This window comes from Musca autumnalis, unplaced genomic scaffold (genome assembly GCF_047663935.1).
Source record: "Musca autumnalis isolate F117 unplaced genomic scaffold, ASM4766393v1 scaffold_2, whole genome shotgun sequence".
NCBI lineage: Eukaryota > Metazoa > Arthropoda > Insecta > Diptera > Muscidae > Musca > Musca autumnalis.
In genome coordinates this window covers 129,797,129-129,813,795 of record NW_027411755.1, presented here as the reverse complement: position 1 = coordinate 129,813,795, position 16,667 = coordinate 129,797,129, and positions in this window count along the sequence as shown.

Here is a 16,667-nt window from a genome sequence, read left to right as displayed (position 1 = left end):
TTAAAATGGGTTTCAACGTTTGTCGCATGTCTCAAGAGCGAGAGAAAAAACTTTTTTACGGCATAAAGACAGAGCGGTTAAACAATGTGCTGTGTTTTTTCTTGAGTTGTAAGTGTCGTTGCTATGTTTATGTCAGCAATCGGCACACAACAACAACAATTTGAGCAAACACTGTTGTTAGTGCATGGTTTTTTCTCTGGAAGATTCTCTTAAGTGTTGTTAATCTAGCAATACATAGTCGTTTTTTGTAATATTTGAATTAATTCATCATAACATTTTTTTAGAATTACAATTATGTTTTAAAAATGTAAAATATCTAATGAAAACTCATGAAAAACGAAAATATAGACTTCTCTTAAAGACAATTGTGAGCAGCCCTGGTTTATGGAAGCATCAGGCAACCCATACCAACGCGCATTGCGTTATTTGCATTAGTATTGGAGACAGAACACGCTCAATATACCGAGAGTCATTCGCTAAGTGGAAGCATACACAAAAAACAAAACAAGCGACGCACGACCTTGTTCATTGCCTGCTCAGCTGAGACTAAATTATTTTGTTCTCTCCACATGTTGTATACGTGAATAAATAAATGTACGCTCCAAAAGAGCGTGCGTGCACCCTTTGCCTGATGCTGACCTAACAAACGAAGAGGGAAGGAAAAAAATGGTACGGGTTCTCATGTTTTGTTCTGTTTGGTGGTTAAGAAAGGCAGATAAAACTTTTTAACCGTCAGTTTGGTTAATTTTGGCAGTCTCTTTAAAGCAGTCGTTTTGTGTGGATCGGTAGTGGAGAAATAAATCAGTGTTTGTGTGTTTTCTAAAAGTAAAGGTGCTTTCAAGTAAATTAAATGCCCAATACATTTTATAATTTAATTCACGTAACTGAAAAAGGAGAATGAGAATATAAAAATAAAAATCAGCTTGAGCCAGGCTGGGGTTCGAACCCACGTCCTTGAAAAACACATGGAAAAAAGTGTTGTCACGGCGTGTTAGTGTTCAGAACCAAACTCATAACTTTCAAAGGTTACGCTAAGCGTTTGTCATGAAAGCCATACAAAGATTTGAACAAAAAATTCAACTTTGTAAAAAAAAAACAACTTGCATTTGAAAGAGGAAATAAGTTAGAGGATAGCGAAGCCGCCCCACAGTCGATGTGTCTGAGGAGCCTTCCTAAACCAAAGGCGAAACATGCATGTCACACAGTGGTGATTGTGTGGGTTCGTATCGTCGGCTTTCCTTTTTCAAAAAGCATCTTGGTCAGTAAGCTCGTCTCTAACGAGAAATTAATTAAAAAATTAATAAAAAATGACCTTCGCCTAATAGGCAAAATTTTCAAATAAAAATAAAAATCAGCTTGAGCCAGGCTGGGGTTCGAACCCACGTCCTTGAAAAACACATGGAAAAAAGTGTTGTCACGGCGTGTTAGTGTTCAGAACCAAACTCATAACTTTCAAAGGTTACGCTAAGCGTTTGTCATGAAAGCCATACAAAGATTTGAACAAAAAATTCAACTTTGTAAAAAAAACAACTTGCATTTGAAAGAGGAAATAAGTTAGAGGATAGCGAAGCCGCCCCACAGTCGATGTGTCTGAGGAGCCTTCCTAAACCAAAGGCGAAACATGCATGTCACACAGTGGTGATTGTGTGGGTTCGTATCGTCGGCTTTCCTTTTTCAAAAAGCATCTTGGTCAGTAAGCTCGTCTCTAACGAGAAATTAATTAAAAAAATTAATAAAAAATGACCTTCGCCTAATAGGCAAAATTTTCAAATAAGAATATTTTATTGGACAAAGAAAAAAGTGATTTCTTTGTTTTCTTTTATTACAATTGAAGTGTGACACTAAAATTTACTTCTATTATTAATTATTCCATTCCGTTTTTCTTTCTTTCATCTGTTATTTCTTGCATCTGTTATTTTTATTTACCTATGTGTCTGCTGTTGCTTTGTGTTTGCATTTTTATTCGTTTTAATTAACTAAATAACCACCACCATTTATAAATGGGTGCATGTATCTTTTCAGTGGTATTTGGGTTTGTATTTAAAACAAAACAAATAAATGTAAATATGAAAATTTTTATGATTGAAAAAAATTCATTCAACAATTTTTTTAATCAAGAAAATATTTTGTTTTTATCAAGCAAAATGTGGAATATTTTGATAAATACTTACTGTTTATGTAAGTCAAGCTTAATCTCATATTTGTTGTTTTCAAATTTAAAAACAACAAGTTTAAAGTGGGCTGTAGTTGATAAATATTTTATTCAATATGTGAAATATTTTATCAGTTCGCGATAAACAAATTCGATAAATATTTTAGTTAATACTAGCTGACCCGGTCCGCGTTGCTGGCCCGTTGTTTGGGTTCTCCGTGTAAACTTTAGTTATCTATCCAGTATTGATACACCCATAATTAGGCATCCCTCTAGAAACTTCATAATATAAATCAATGTTTTGACATAAATTCCATATAATGGTATCCCCAAATTTAAGATATAAAATCTCTTTTATTATACCCTTCACCATAAATCGACAGTTTAAAGCACTTTGTGACCCACATATAATGGTCGGTGCACGTCAATTAACATTGCTATATATTGGATTGTTGGTCTCGGTTGGGGTCGTAATTATTACTGCAAAGAATTTTTGGTATAGGTCCACGTTTTGATATAGCTCCCATAGAACGGTACCGGCTGATTTTCGCTATTTTTGAGGATTTAACATCATTATCACACCGAAATGGCTGAAATCTGGTTTTAATATATTTTAAAGAGGAGAGCATAAATATTCGTATCGACCGAAAGACACGCCTTTTTATTTGCGCTCGGTATGTAACAGTAATAGGTTCACGTTTTGATATAGCTCCCATAAAACAGTACCTCCCGATTTTTCGATAGTTCAGAGATATAGCCACTGTTCAGTATACGTCCTCGTTTTAATATAGCTCCCATAGAACGGTGGCGCCTGATTTTCGCTTTTTTTGGTGGATTTAACCTCATTCAAGCCGATCGAACGTAACGCCTTTTTTCTTCGCGCTCTATATGCAATAGTGGTAAAATACCTCTCAGCGAAATGTATGTTCCTTCGGGATATGTATGGCAACATTTATATAATTCATAAAAAAATTACTTCTATAAATTGTAGTTGTTATTATCGAGATTTTGCTGTATTTAAAAAAATGTATCTTTACCTAGCTATTCCAAGGACTGAAATCAATGCTCATGAAGTTTCACTTCCCACATTTTGAGATTTTATCCGTAATTATAATATTTTCAAAAATCGAACACGATCGGGGTATTCTGATTCCAATGATGGTATTGTATTGTATATCAATAACTTTGTCTGATTTCCAATGGATCTTTCTGGAATTTCGATCTTGTGGACATCTCAAGTTATCCGGATTTTACTGTATTTCAAAATGTGGAGTTGATCGCGCTGTCCCACTTATTGTTTAGTGTTCAGCGTTTATAGCGTTTCTTAAGCACGCTTACAAAATTATGTATATTATCTGAAATAATAAATGTTTGCAAATTTTTTGATGACCGCGATATTTCACTTTTCGCGATATTTCACTTCCGCGAAGACCATTCAGGGTCAAGACAGTAATTACAGTAGTATTGCAAACAATCTGTAAACAATACGTTCAAAAATATCATGTACTTTAGATTAAAAAAAAAAATGTTTGAAGGAGAACCTCCGGTCACTACACTTAGCCGTATTAAAATAGCTCACGACCTGGGATAGCGCGGTTCAAGCTAGTGTTTACATCATTTTTGTGTCACGCTTACTAAAATTATGTATATTAATTGAGATAATACATTTTTGAAAACTTTGTGATGACCGCGATCATTCAGGGAAAACAATCTGTAAACAATACGTTCAAAAATATCAAAGATTTCAGATTTTCTTAAAAACATTGTGGGGGAGGACCACCGGTCACTACTCCTAGCCGTATAAAAACAGCTTACGACAGTTCTAATTATTTGAAATAATACATTTTGAAAATTTTGGGATGATCGCGATTTTCACTTCCGCGACGACCATTCAGGGTCAAGACTGTAATTACCATAGCATTGCAAACAATTTGTAAACAATATATTAAAACGTATGTTGAATTTCGCGGTTTTCTTAAAAAATTGTGGGGAGGACCACCGGTCACTACACTTAGCGTGATAAAAAAATAGATTACGACGTATTCTCAGACCTAAAAACTCCACATACAAAATTTCATAAGATTTCCCAATCGATTTTTCGGAATTTCTATATAGTGACATCTGAAGTCATCGGGGATTTTACTGTATTCCAAAATATGGCGTTGACCGCGTTATCCCACATATTGAAGCCAGTGTTATAGCGGTTTTGTAGTCACGCTTACTAAAATTAGGTATATTATCTGAAATAATACATTTTTGAATAATTTGGGATGACCGCGATATTTCACTTCCGCGACGACCATTCAAAAAAATATATAGCCTATTTTCACCACCGATGTTCCCAGTACATTATCTGAAATTTTCAAGAAAATCTATTCAGCCGTTTTTGAGTCTATTCGGAACATACAAACATACTAACATACACACATTGCCTTTTATATATTAGAAGATTACAATTTTATTTTATTAAACTGTTTTTGACTTTGCGATCAAATAATTTTATCGAATTTTGTTAACATGCCAGTTTTTTTTATCGCCGGAAAATCGATAAATTTTGGATTGAATTTTTGAATTTCGTTATCAAATGGCTACAATTTTTTTCTGTGTATGTCATTTTGATTTAGCTTCAGTGACTTTACAGTGACTTCAAAATATTGTCAAAAGTTCTGAAAAATAAAAACGTTAAAAGCTTTTTGTGCGGAAACTTTTTTTAATTAAGATTTTATGTAATCTTAGGTAAAAAACTCATCAAAATATCATACAGGGATAGGATGTTGTAAAATAGTTAGTCATAACCCCAGCGTCTTTACGTTCCTTATTCGCTACAATCGGATGCAAAAAGAATCGATCTTGATGGGTACCTACCTTCTCGTGTGAATGTGTTGTGACACCAGTATGCCGCATTTTTTCGTCCGTTAACATGTGTCCTTAGAACATATCGCTCATTTACTCAAAGAGTGGCATAACTCAAAAAATTCGTTTTCTGAGTTAGCAATTTCTATTTTTTCTACGACTTAAAATTTATTTATACAACAAACTCCGTCACACATACCAAATTTGGAGATTGTATCTATAACAGTTCTAAAGATATTTGCATACCAAATCTAAATTTTTTTGGCGGTATCTCCAGATATCATTCCAGGCGATGTTACAATATACCCTTAAAACTTCAGGAAGATCGGTTCAGCGGGTTTTGAGTCCATAAGGCACAAACAAACAAACGTACAAACATTTTTCTATTTTATATATAGATAAAATGACATATGTATATGTAATAATACGATGATAAAATTAGTGGACAACAATTTTGATTAAAAGCTTTATCACCATATTTTTGTCGAATGGCGATAAAATATTACGAATATATTGGGAAAATGTTACATGTTACTAGTAAGCGATCGATAAACGATTTCAAACAAATAATTTATTGAAATTTGTTTATGGTTATTAATGAATTTCTGTTGTTAAAATGGGTTTCAACGTTTGTCGCACGTCTCAAGAGCGAGAGAAAAAACTTTTTTACGGCATAAAGAGAGAGCGGTTAAACAATGTGCTGTGTGTTTTCTTGAGTTGTGAGTGTCGTTGCTATTGTCAGCAATCGGCACCCAACAACAACAATTTGAGCAAACACTGTTGTTAGTGCATGGTTTTTCAATTAGTGAGTGGAGAGAGAAGCTCTCTTTGCTTGCTCGCGAGTAAAGGGCTGCGCAATATTAGTTTATGGCATTGGTGCTCACGCCTTTACGCTACCGTAAATGGAAGATTCTCTTAAGTGTTGTTAATCTAGCAATACATAGTCGTTTTTTGTAATATTTGAATTAATTCATCATAAAATTTTTTTTTAGAATTACAATTATGTTTTAAAGATTTAAAATATCTAGTGAAAACTCATGAAAAACGAAAATATAGACTTCTCCTAAATACAATTGTGAGCAGCCCTGGTTTATGGAGCCATCAGGCAACCCATACCAACGCGCATTGCGTTATTTGCATTAGTATTGGAGACAGAACACGCTCAATATACCGAGAGTCATTCGCTAAGTGGAAGCATACACAAAAAACAAAACAAGCGACGCACGACCTTGTTCATTGCCTGCTCAGCTGAGACTAAATTATTTTGTTCTCTCCACATGTTGTATACGTGAATAAATAAATGTACGCTCCAAAAGAGCGTGCGTGCACCCTTTGCCTGATGCTGACCTAACAAACGAAGAGGGAAGGAAAAAAATGGTACGGGTTCTCATGTTTTGTTCTGTTTGGTGGTTAAGAAAGGCAGATAAAACTTTTTAACCGTCAGTTTGGTTAATTTTGGCAGTCTCTTTAAAGCAGTCGTTTTGTGTGGATCGGTAGTGGAGAAATAAATCAGTGTTTGTGTGTTTTCTAAAGTAAAGGTGCTTTCAAGTAAATTAAATGCCCAATACATTTTATAATTTAATTCACGTAACTGAAAAAGGAGAATAAGAATATTTTATTGGACAAAGAAAAAAGTGATTTCTTTGTTTTCTTTTACACTATGCAACACTGAAAATGCAAACAACTTCTAGTATTAATTTTTTGAAAGTACATATTTAGACTACAAAAACCCTAGTTGGGTTTGGTCCTGTCAGATCCAGTTCGGATTTTATGGCCTCATCTAAACCGGGCTAAATCTACACTTTTTTGCATTTATCAGGCCTTTATCTCAGAAACGAATAGGAATTTGGCCTTGCTGTCTTTAGCAATATTGTAGCCCTAAACTAGTTGAACTTATCTTTTGAAGAAACCACATAAGAAAAACTCCATCTAGGGCATCAAAATCTATTATATATAGAAAATTTTACATAATTGCTGAAATTCTGGTCAGTATCGGCTAAACTATTGGGAGTTGAACCAAGTAACCTTTTCCAAAAATCTTCCAAATAAAGTTCTCAACAATTCTTTAGAACATTCTGAAACTCTAAAATGCTTACTTCATGTTGTTTCAGCGGTATTTTCCATCATATCTTTTACAACAAGTATTTCAAACACAGTTCACACCAACAGTTTATGCCCGCATTTCGGATTTCACTACATTATTGACATTTTTATTAAATCGTCGTTGAAAAATGTACTGAAAACAACTGGATAGAGGCATTTTACAACAATGATATGTTCAGAAGAGTTGTGTATTACATTCCAGGGAATATTTTTCCAAAAGAAAATATTCAGAAAAAATTAACGGTTTTGGAGATACGGTGCGAAATGTATAAAAATTGTGGTATTTTTGCATATATTTTGAAATTTGAGGCAATAAATGTAGTTTTTCGAGTTCATTATTTCTCCAAATATTGTTTTCTTGTCCTTATCTACAAATTTGTTTCAGAGGTCAGAAGAAGATTCGCATTGGTTTCAGAGATATAGCCCCGAATATCTTTAAAAACTCAATATTTAACCATGTTTAGATGGGGCCATAAAATCCGAGCTGGATCTGACACAACAAACCCAACTAGGGGTTCTTGTCGTTTGGGTCTGTACTTTCAAAAAATCTTCAGTTCGAATTGTTTGCACAAGATCACCTTAAAAATGTTGCACAGTGTTATTAAAATTGAAGTGTGACACTAAAATTTACTTCTGTTATTAATTATTCCATTCCGTTTTTCTTTCTTTCATCTGTTATTTCTTGTATCTGTTATTTTTATGTACCTATGTGCCTGCTGTTGCTTTGTGTTTGCATTTTTATTCGTTTTAATTAACTAAATAACTACCACCATTTATAAATGGGTGCATGTATCTTTTCAGTGGTATTTGGGTTTGTATTTAAAACAAAACAACGAAATAATTGCAAATATGAAAATTTTTATGATTGAAAAAAATTCATTCAACAATTTTTTTAATCAAGAAAATATTTTGTTTTTATCAAGCAAAATGTGGAATATTTTGATAAATACTTACTGTTTGTATGTTTGTATGTAAGTTTAAAGTGGGATGTAGTTGATTAATATTTTTGTCAATACGTGAAATATTTTATCAGTTCGCGATAAACAAATTCGATAAATATTTAGTTAATATTACAATTTTATTTTATTAAACTGTTTTTGACTTTGCGATCAAATAATTTTATCGAATTTTGTTAATATGCCAGTTTTTTTATCGCCGGAAAATCGATAAATTTTTGAATTTCTTTATCAAATGGCTAAAATTTTTTTCTGTGTATGTCATTTTGATTTAGCTTCAGTGACTTTACAGTGACTTCAAAATATTGTCAAAAGCTCTGAAAAATAAAAACGTTAACAGCTTTTTGTGCGGAAACTTTTTTTAATTTTTTTAATTAAGATTTTTTGTAATCTTAGGTAATAAACTCATCAAATATCATACAGGGATAGGATATTGTAAAATAGTTAGTCATAACCCCAGCGTCTTTACGTTCCTTATTCGCTACAATCGGATGCAAAAAGAATCGATCTTGATGGGTACCTACCTACCTCGTGTGAATGTGTTGTGACACCAGTATGCCGCATTTTTTCGTCCGTTAACATGTGTCCTTAGAACATATCGCTCATTTACTCAAAAAGTGACACATAATATCTTCTTTGGGTTCCCTCTGGTACTCAATGACGTGGAAAATTCCATGTAATTACCTTTGTCTGTCACTTGGTTTCTTGTAACTTGACATGGTACAAGTTAGGTGCTGCTTCTAATTACCATGTCTATATTGTGCGAATAAATCAAGTCCAGAACATTGAAAATTATAGCATTGTGGTTATATTAAGTTTGTTTTTCCGTTGGTTACCATTTAACTAATCATTTGAGACCCTATAAAGTACATACAGTATAGCAGCGACGTACGCAGGGGGGGGGGGGGGGGCACTGGGGGCAATTTCATAATCAAATAATAAAGGCTCGAGGAATTCTGTAATGAATATAAAGGTCTTGAGGCTTTAAACTCATTCTGTATGCAAAAAAATGACGGATTGGAAGTGCATGTTTACTGGACAAAATATTCGATATATCAAGTGTTTTCCGTGGAGTATATCTCTAAAACCAATTAGAAAATTGTTTTACTACCTTAATTTTTTATTATTTATTTAATGGAGAAAAATTTATTATTGTGCGTCATAAAGTGCTTATATCTGCTTTAAGTAGCAAAGTTGTAGCTGAAAACAACCGTAAACGAAATTAATGCTCAAACATTGGTTAAATGGTATTAAAATCTGCTGTAATTTCGGCCTTTAGGCTAACGATAAAAATGTACCTCATCGAAATAATAGCCTTTGACTATATTTCGACAAAAGCCGTTTCAAACAATTTGGCGTCGATTTAACCCGGTTCCTTCGTCAGTCTGACTCGAGCGCATGAGAACTCTCAAGCGGATCAACCGAACTTTAAGTCATATCGGTCCACTCCTTTTTTCCCACAAGACTACAAAATGTTTCACTAAAATGGTGCGCACAATAACTCTCGAAGGTCCAAATCGATTTCTTCGGGACATAGATTAGGTTTGGATATGGATTATATCGGTTCACTTCTTCAGGTACCTCCCACACTAAATTTCAATATCCGATTTCACCGAAACTTTGAACATCCTAAAATTACTTCCGGACGTACATATGTATATCAAGTACCAAGAGGGTCTATATGCGACAACATCTTCGGATACCTCCCTAACAAAAGTTCAACATAAGTACAATATAAGGGCTGTTCGAGAATCCATTGGACATTTTGACCAATGCTACTGCTTGCTGTCTTGTTTACAGCGATATTCTATTTTTCGTGGGTAAGTCCATGCGTCCTGACATAACGGTTTAAAAGCTCTAAATCTTACCATGACCAACTAAAATGACGGCTTGAGACCATAACTATCAAAAGGAATGACTTCCAAAATTAGGTCCACTTCCAAAATGGATCATTATTTCAGGTATCTTCTCCACAAAAGTGCAAAACTTTTGGGCTCTTATTGAAGTCAATTTTATGAGCTCAACATAAGCATTTATTCGCAACGCCCACAATCGTGAAGTTTTATACGCAAATGTTTCGATATTTTTGTCGGAAAGTTTATACGTCCAAAAAAGGCCATTAAATTCTGAAACTCCCTGACTACACAATTTTTAGGAGAAAGATTTGGTTATGAAGCCCGTATTCGATCTGTCTATAGATTAGAGTCTTAACTCACACAGGCTGAGGTTATATCTATGTCGGCAAACCCGACTGATACTTTTTAACTTGTTTTCGAGAAAACAAACTTTTTTGTAAGTTTGCCTGCGCTGTGCCGACAGAATTCATAGTCCTTGGAAAGTTTTAAATGTCATCGAGTTCATAAACATCTAATCGTACAATTAAGATAGAAATAAGGCGGAACAACAACCATTGGGATATCAGTTGATGGAGTTTTCGACTTAACCTATTTTGTCAGGACTTAGCTAAAATTTTGCCGAGATCCAATGTGGATTTCGTAGACTCAAACAGTGTAGCGAGTAGAATTCGGAGTCTATGAGTCGTAGTTGGTATCGCCCGACTCCTGATAAAAATATTTTCTGTTTTTTTTTCTAAATGTCTGTACTATTAAAAATGTGTAGATTCTTGCAGTACTGGAACATACCATAAATGTACTTTTCTGAATTTTTTAGTCGTCTTGCATGGACTCTATGACTTCTGGTAAAATAGTAAAGTTTTGGTGTTTTTATGACAAAAAAAAGAATACTATTTTCTTACAATAGTTTGGTAAAAGTCCAATCTGCACTCGCGGATTCGAGTTACTCTTTTTAGAGTTATTTATTTCAATTATTTGTTGGTATACAAATAACATTAATAGGGTTCTTAGATAGATCTTCTTATCAGAGTCAGTCCTCGCGGTAAATATGTGTTCAATTGATAACTTAATAAGTCAAAAATAAGACAAAACTTTTTTAATGGGACTGAAGTTAATGTGTTATATATGGATATGTACTTTAAAGAAGAAGATATACTGAAAATCTTTGAAATAGAATAGAACTATACTGATCGTGTTCTGATATGGTTCATTTCAATTCTAAACAACCAAAGACTAATTTATTATACTCTGTTCCAAATTTATATCTAAAATATTGTAAACTCTCTCTATTGAAAGTATATACTTTGTGTCAATATTTCATATAAAATCAACTAAAACCCCTTTGAAATAGGTTCATGCAACGCTACACAACATTTTTTAATTTCATAATTTTTGGTCAAGGTGGGGCCCCCCCCCGAAATGAAATCCTGCGTACGTCCCTGCAGTATAGGACAAAACATTTGCAACTGAGATATACAATTTAGTTTTACCGCTATAATATTTGTAAAAAGCAACTTTTTGTTCAGTTTTTAAGCACTAAAATATTCTTCTTACTCTGAAGAAAACAACCACAATTAGTTTATGTACCTTATAACGGTGGTCCACTTTGATTAGCGTACTTAAAACAAATGTCCCATATTTTAGCAAGACAAAAACAATTGCAACTCAAGGCTCAAAATTATGACTCTTTACATTATTTTTGTATCATATTCAGATTTTTATTAGTTAAGGTTCTCTTTAAGACTGAATACATGAATTTATAAAGCTAGAAAAGTTACATAATTAAAAGGAACAGAATATTTTAATCTAATTTTAATTTGGCACTTGATAATTTTGGAAAAGGCCGTATAACAGGATAATATAATCTAGAATCATCCTTAAAAATAGCTTATAGTTGAATACGAAGCCCATACAAAGTATATTAAATGCATTTTTTCACGTTTTTGAGTGATTTAGTCTGCTGAAGTCCATAAAATGAGGGCCTACTGTGAATAACGGCCCCATACCAGGCCCATTTATGGACGTTCCTTAAAACGACAATAGTGAAAAATAGTAGGTTTGTATCGCAATTAACCTTATAAAAATATTACGATTATATAAAAACACAAAAAATTGTCAACGTATGTAGGTTCACGCTTTTCTGTAGACCCCATATAAAAGTGCAGACCGATAATGATATAATTCTTCCACAAACATCCCAGAAGAGACAGCTGTACTTCTTTCATATCAATGAGTGCACCCAATTCATATTAGATCAATGATATGGGACCTACAGTTTATCGCCGAATCCGAACGGCGTGTCCTAAGACACAACTTGTAGAGAAGTTTCACATGGCTGAAATACTCAGAAAATGCGGCCATCATTACTGAGGGGTATTTTGCCAACGTTGAAAATTTGATGTTGCCTTTCTGGGGAATCGAACCCACGGCCTTCAGCGTGCTAAAAACGATTAAAATTAAAATAAAATATCAAAATCCGACCCGATTTTCAAAATTTTTTGAAGAAATTGTTTTTTTAGCCACAATAATGAATTGGCAAAGTTTGTTCATCGATCGAACCATAATTGTCGCTTTAAGAGAGGGATGCACAAAAAGATTTGTGTGACTGTAGTGGTAAGAGTACCAAATTTACTCTCCAATGGAGGACAAAATTTAAAAATGTTGTTTCTAATAGATTTTCTTTATTTTTTAATATGTTCATATCAAAGAAATAATTTTAAATAACAAACAATAAATTTAAAGTTGTATTTCTAATTTAAAAACACTATCAAGTACAACATAAAGAAAACAGTACGTACGTCCGTGCTTTCGTTGACGTCTCATCAATGACTGAATGCAAGAGAATAAAAAAGCACTAGAGTATGCTTTCGTTCATCCCTGCTTTAAGACAATTTTGGTGAAAATGCGTCTTTGGTCCCATACAAATTTATATGGAAACAGGAAACTAGGTTGCTACGGGATAACCTCAACCGATCGCCATAAAAATTTCATATATACATATAAGGTTTTTGGATCAAATGAAACAAATTTAGGGGATAAGAAACGCAAAAAAATGTTTTTTTGGGTCACTCTAATGTACATATGTACATACAGCGGCATCATATCATATTTTCTTTGATGGTTTTTACAATTTATTCATTAGTTAATGTGATATTTCTGTGTATACAATGAAATGTTTAACCATAATTTAAAAAAGCAAAAATCATTAAGTTCGGCCGGTCCGAAATTTTTATTTTTAAAATTACATATATAAAGTTTTTGGATCAAATGGAAACAACTTGGGGGGTAGGAATCCAAAAAAAATGTTTTTTTTTTTGGGTCACTCTAATGTACATACATATCATCACTATTTTATGACAATTATTTCGATTATAATAACAGTTTATTGCGAACTTGTGGAGGGGAAAACTGATTTAAAATTTATATATTTCACTTAATGACAAAATCTGTACGAAAGCTCGCTTTAAAAAATATTTTAACACAAATTAAAACAAACTTAGTTTAAGACGGCTATGACGACTGGTCTCTGATTTCATTCATATCTTGAAAAAGCGTTTTTCCAAATCTTGGAATTGTATCAGATCAACCCAGCTACGCAGAAATGAAACGAACGAAATAACAAATATGATATACCTTTCTATAATACTTACTTATCAATATACTGTCGAGTATACATCGTTGAAATGTGTATGAATGTATATTAAAAACGTAATAAATAGATTAAAAATCCTTCATACGTGTTTTAAATGTTCAAAATATTTGAATGTGTGAATATTTAATTGAAGCTGCAAAATTTGTTTTTTTTTATTTTTTTTTATTATATTAATGCCAAACATACACTCCGGTTCATCTAAATAGAACCAACCAATATTTGTCTACAAATACCGTTATATCTGACGAAAGGAGAGGAATTGTAAATTATAATTTTGTGGCCATGTAGAGTATATAGTTGCCGATATTTTCAATACCTAACATGTTCCACATATGCGTTAAAACGGTACTTTTTTACTCGCTTTATGAAAAAATGTCAAAATATTAGCATTTTTAATGGTTCATCAGGATAGAACCACCCTAAGGATTTACACAAATCCTTTGTTAGATGTTGTAAACTTTAACAAAAAACTATTTATAATTATAAATAACTGCCGTTAGTGCTGATTGCCAACAAACATTGTGCAAAAATTTGTATTAGGGTCTTGAAATTTGATGAAAATCGAGGCTTAGAGCTCCAACAAATATTTGTATGAAGAAATCGGTAGAACAATTTATAAAGACAAAATTTTATACTGAATTATGTTCAAAATTTTCTTTACTACAATAAAATAACAAAAAAGTCACATTTGATAGGTTTATGAGTCCGAAACAGAGGAAATATGGTAAAGATATTCAAAATTCTACCTTTTCAATCCAAAATATGATATTTTATCTCAGGAAAGTGAATGCAAATCGATGGGTTCCACCCAGTTTCGTTGGCTGTGGACATCTACAGGCCCAAAAAATAAAGAAAATTCCACCGCCGAACGCTTCATGTCAACATCAAGGGCTTTGATTTAGAAGATATCGCATGACAAGGGAAGCACAGAAACATAGGCGCTATTTTTTGTGTAATAACGGATCAGAAAAATTTTTCGGAACTTATGCTGTAAGTAAAAGATGTGTGAACATCATAACCATCAAAATTAAACCCTGTCCTTTCGAAAAAATTATCGTCTGCTTTCCCTATCGCTAAGCTGTTTCTTCACATCAAATGTCTTAGAACCTTTTGAAATTCCAAGGACTTGATGGTGAGATGGAGCGTTCGGCGGTGGAATTTTCTTTATTTTTTGGACCTGTAGATGTCCACAGCCAACGAAACTGGGTGGAACCCATCGATTTGCATTCACTTTCCTGAGATAAAATATCAAATTTTGGATTGGAAAGGTAGAATTTTGAATTATCTTTACCATATTTTCTCTGTTTCGGACTCATAAACCTATCAAATGTGACTTTTTTGTAATTTTATCGTAGTATAGAAAATTTTGAACATAATTCAGTACAGAATTTTGTCTTTATAAATTGTTTCTACCGATTTCTTCTTAAAAATTTTTTTGGAGCTCTAAGCCTCGATTTTCATCGAATTTCAAGACACTAATGTTTGCACAATATGTGTTGTCAATCAACACTAACGGCACTTATTTATAATTATAAATAGTTTTTTGTTAAAGTTTACCACATCTAACAAAGGATTTGTGTTAATTCTTAGGGTGGTTCTATCCTGGTGGACCATTAAAAAATGCATATATTTTAACATTTTTTCATAAAGCGAGTATAAAGTACCGTTATAACGCATATGTGAAACATGTTAGGTATTGAAAATATCGGCTCTATATACTCTACATGGCCACAAAATTATAATTTACAATTCCTCTCCTTTCGTCAGATATAACGGTATTTGTAGACAAATATTGGCTGGTTCTATTCAGATGAACCGGAGTGTATGTACATACATATCTATGTTTAATTACAAAATGACCTTAGGTCATTAAGAGAGCAAATATTTCTAGTATTTGTCGCTGAACTTAAAACTGCTAAATCAAATAAATGACTATAATTAAATTAAATTTTACTAATGCTCCCCAAAGGGACATTGTATGACAAATAAATTGGCAGACTGTAATTAAACTATAGCAAAAATATCAGTAAAAGAAAACATACTATTTTACAACAAAATTTACTGTATAGAATTTTCTACAATCATGAAATTATCGCTTAGCCTTAATTTCCCCTGTTTAGTTTGCTGTTGTTTTTGGTGTAATCTCTCCAATATTTGTTTTGATCATTCCGTTTTAGCTTAATTAATCTTCTACATAGTAACGTCATTCATTATTACCACTTCTACTCTCTCGTTTATTACTGAAAACGCCAATTGTGGGTGTTCTCACTAGAAAGAAGGGCGGTTGGATTCTTGCCGTGAGCCTCGAAAATATTTCAGCAATGGAAATATTTTCCTCAAGATTCATCCACCAAGGAATAATGAAAAGGGAAAAAGGAAAGAAAATGCAATGTCTTAGGATTTTGTAGTAAGAACAATAATGGTTATTTATTGAATTCTTTGAATAGGAACGACCGCTTACCAAGGACACTAGTATTGGCTGATGCTTAGTTAACAACCCAGCAAACCAAATGTCTGATGTCCGACACGTCTGAACAATTTCGGAAGCAAAGTCGTTCAGATTTCGTTCCGATTTCGTTCCGATTTCGGAATGCAAATATTTCGGATCATAGAAAAATGGAAATAGGGTTGCCAGTTGGGGAAATCCGGCGTAAACAATTACATTTACGCCATTTGTTGTTTACACTAATCTGTCTGTTTCTATGTGTATCTTCAAATCGATAGCCATTTCGCTTGACCATTGTAGAACATCCTAGATTGAGCATTCTAGAACAGTCTATTATTCAGTGGGTGTTTATAAATACGGGAGAATAGCAAGTGAGTCAATCATACTGCGAAGTAAAGTGTATCCTCAGTAGAGTAAAGCTGTGTGCTTATTAGAGTCAAGCTGTTTGCTAGTAAAGGCCTGTGCGAATAACTGGACTAAAGTCAAGTAATCATTGTATGACTCGTAATCAAAACGAATACAGGTTTTATTTGGTACAAATCGTAATTCCGAAACAATTTTTGAAATATATTAAAAATGTTCATTACTTTAGGAATTTTCTTTTAAAACTATTGCCTTCTGTCCTCTAAGTCCAGATTTATATTAGGCTGCT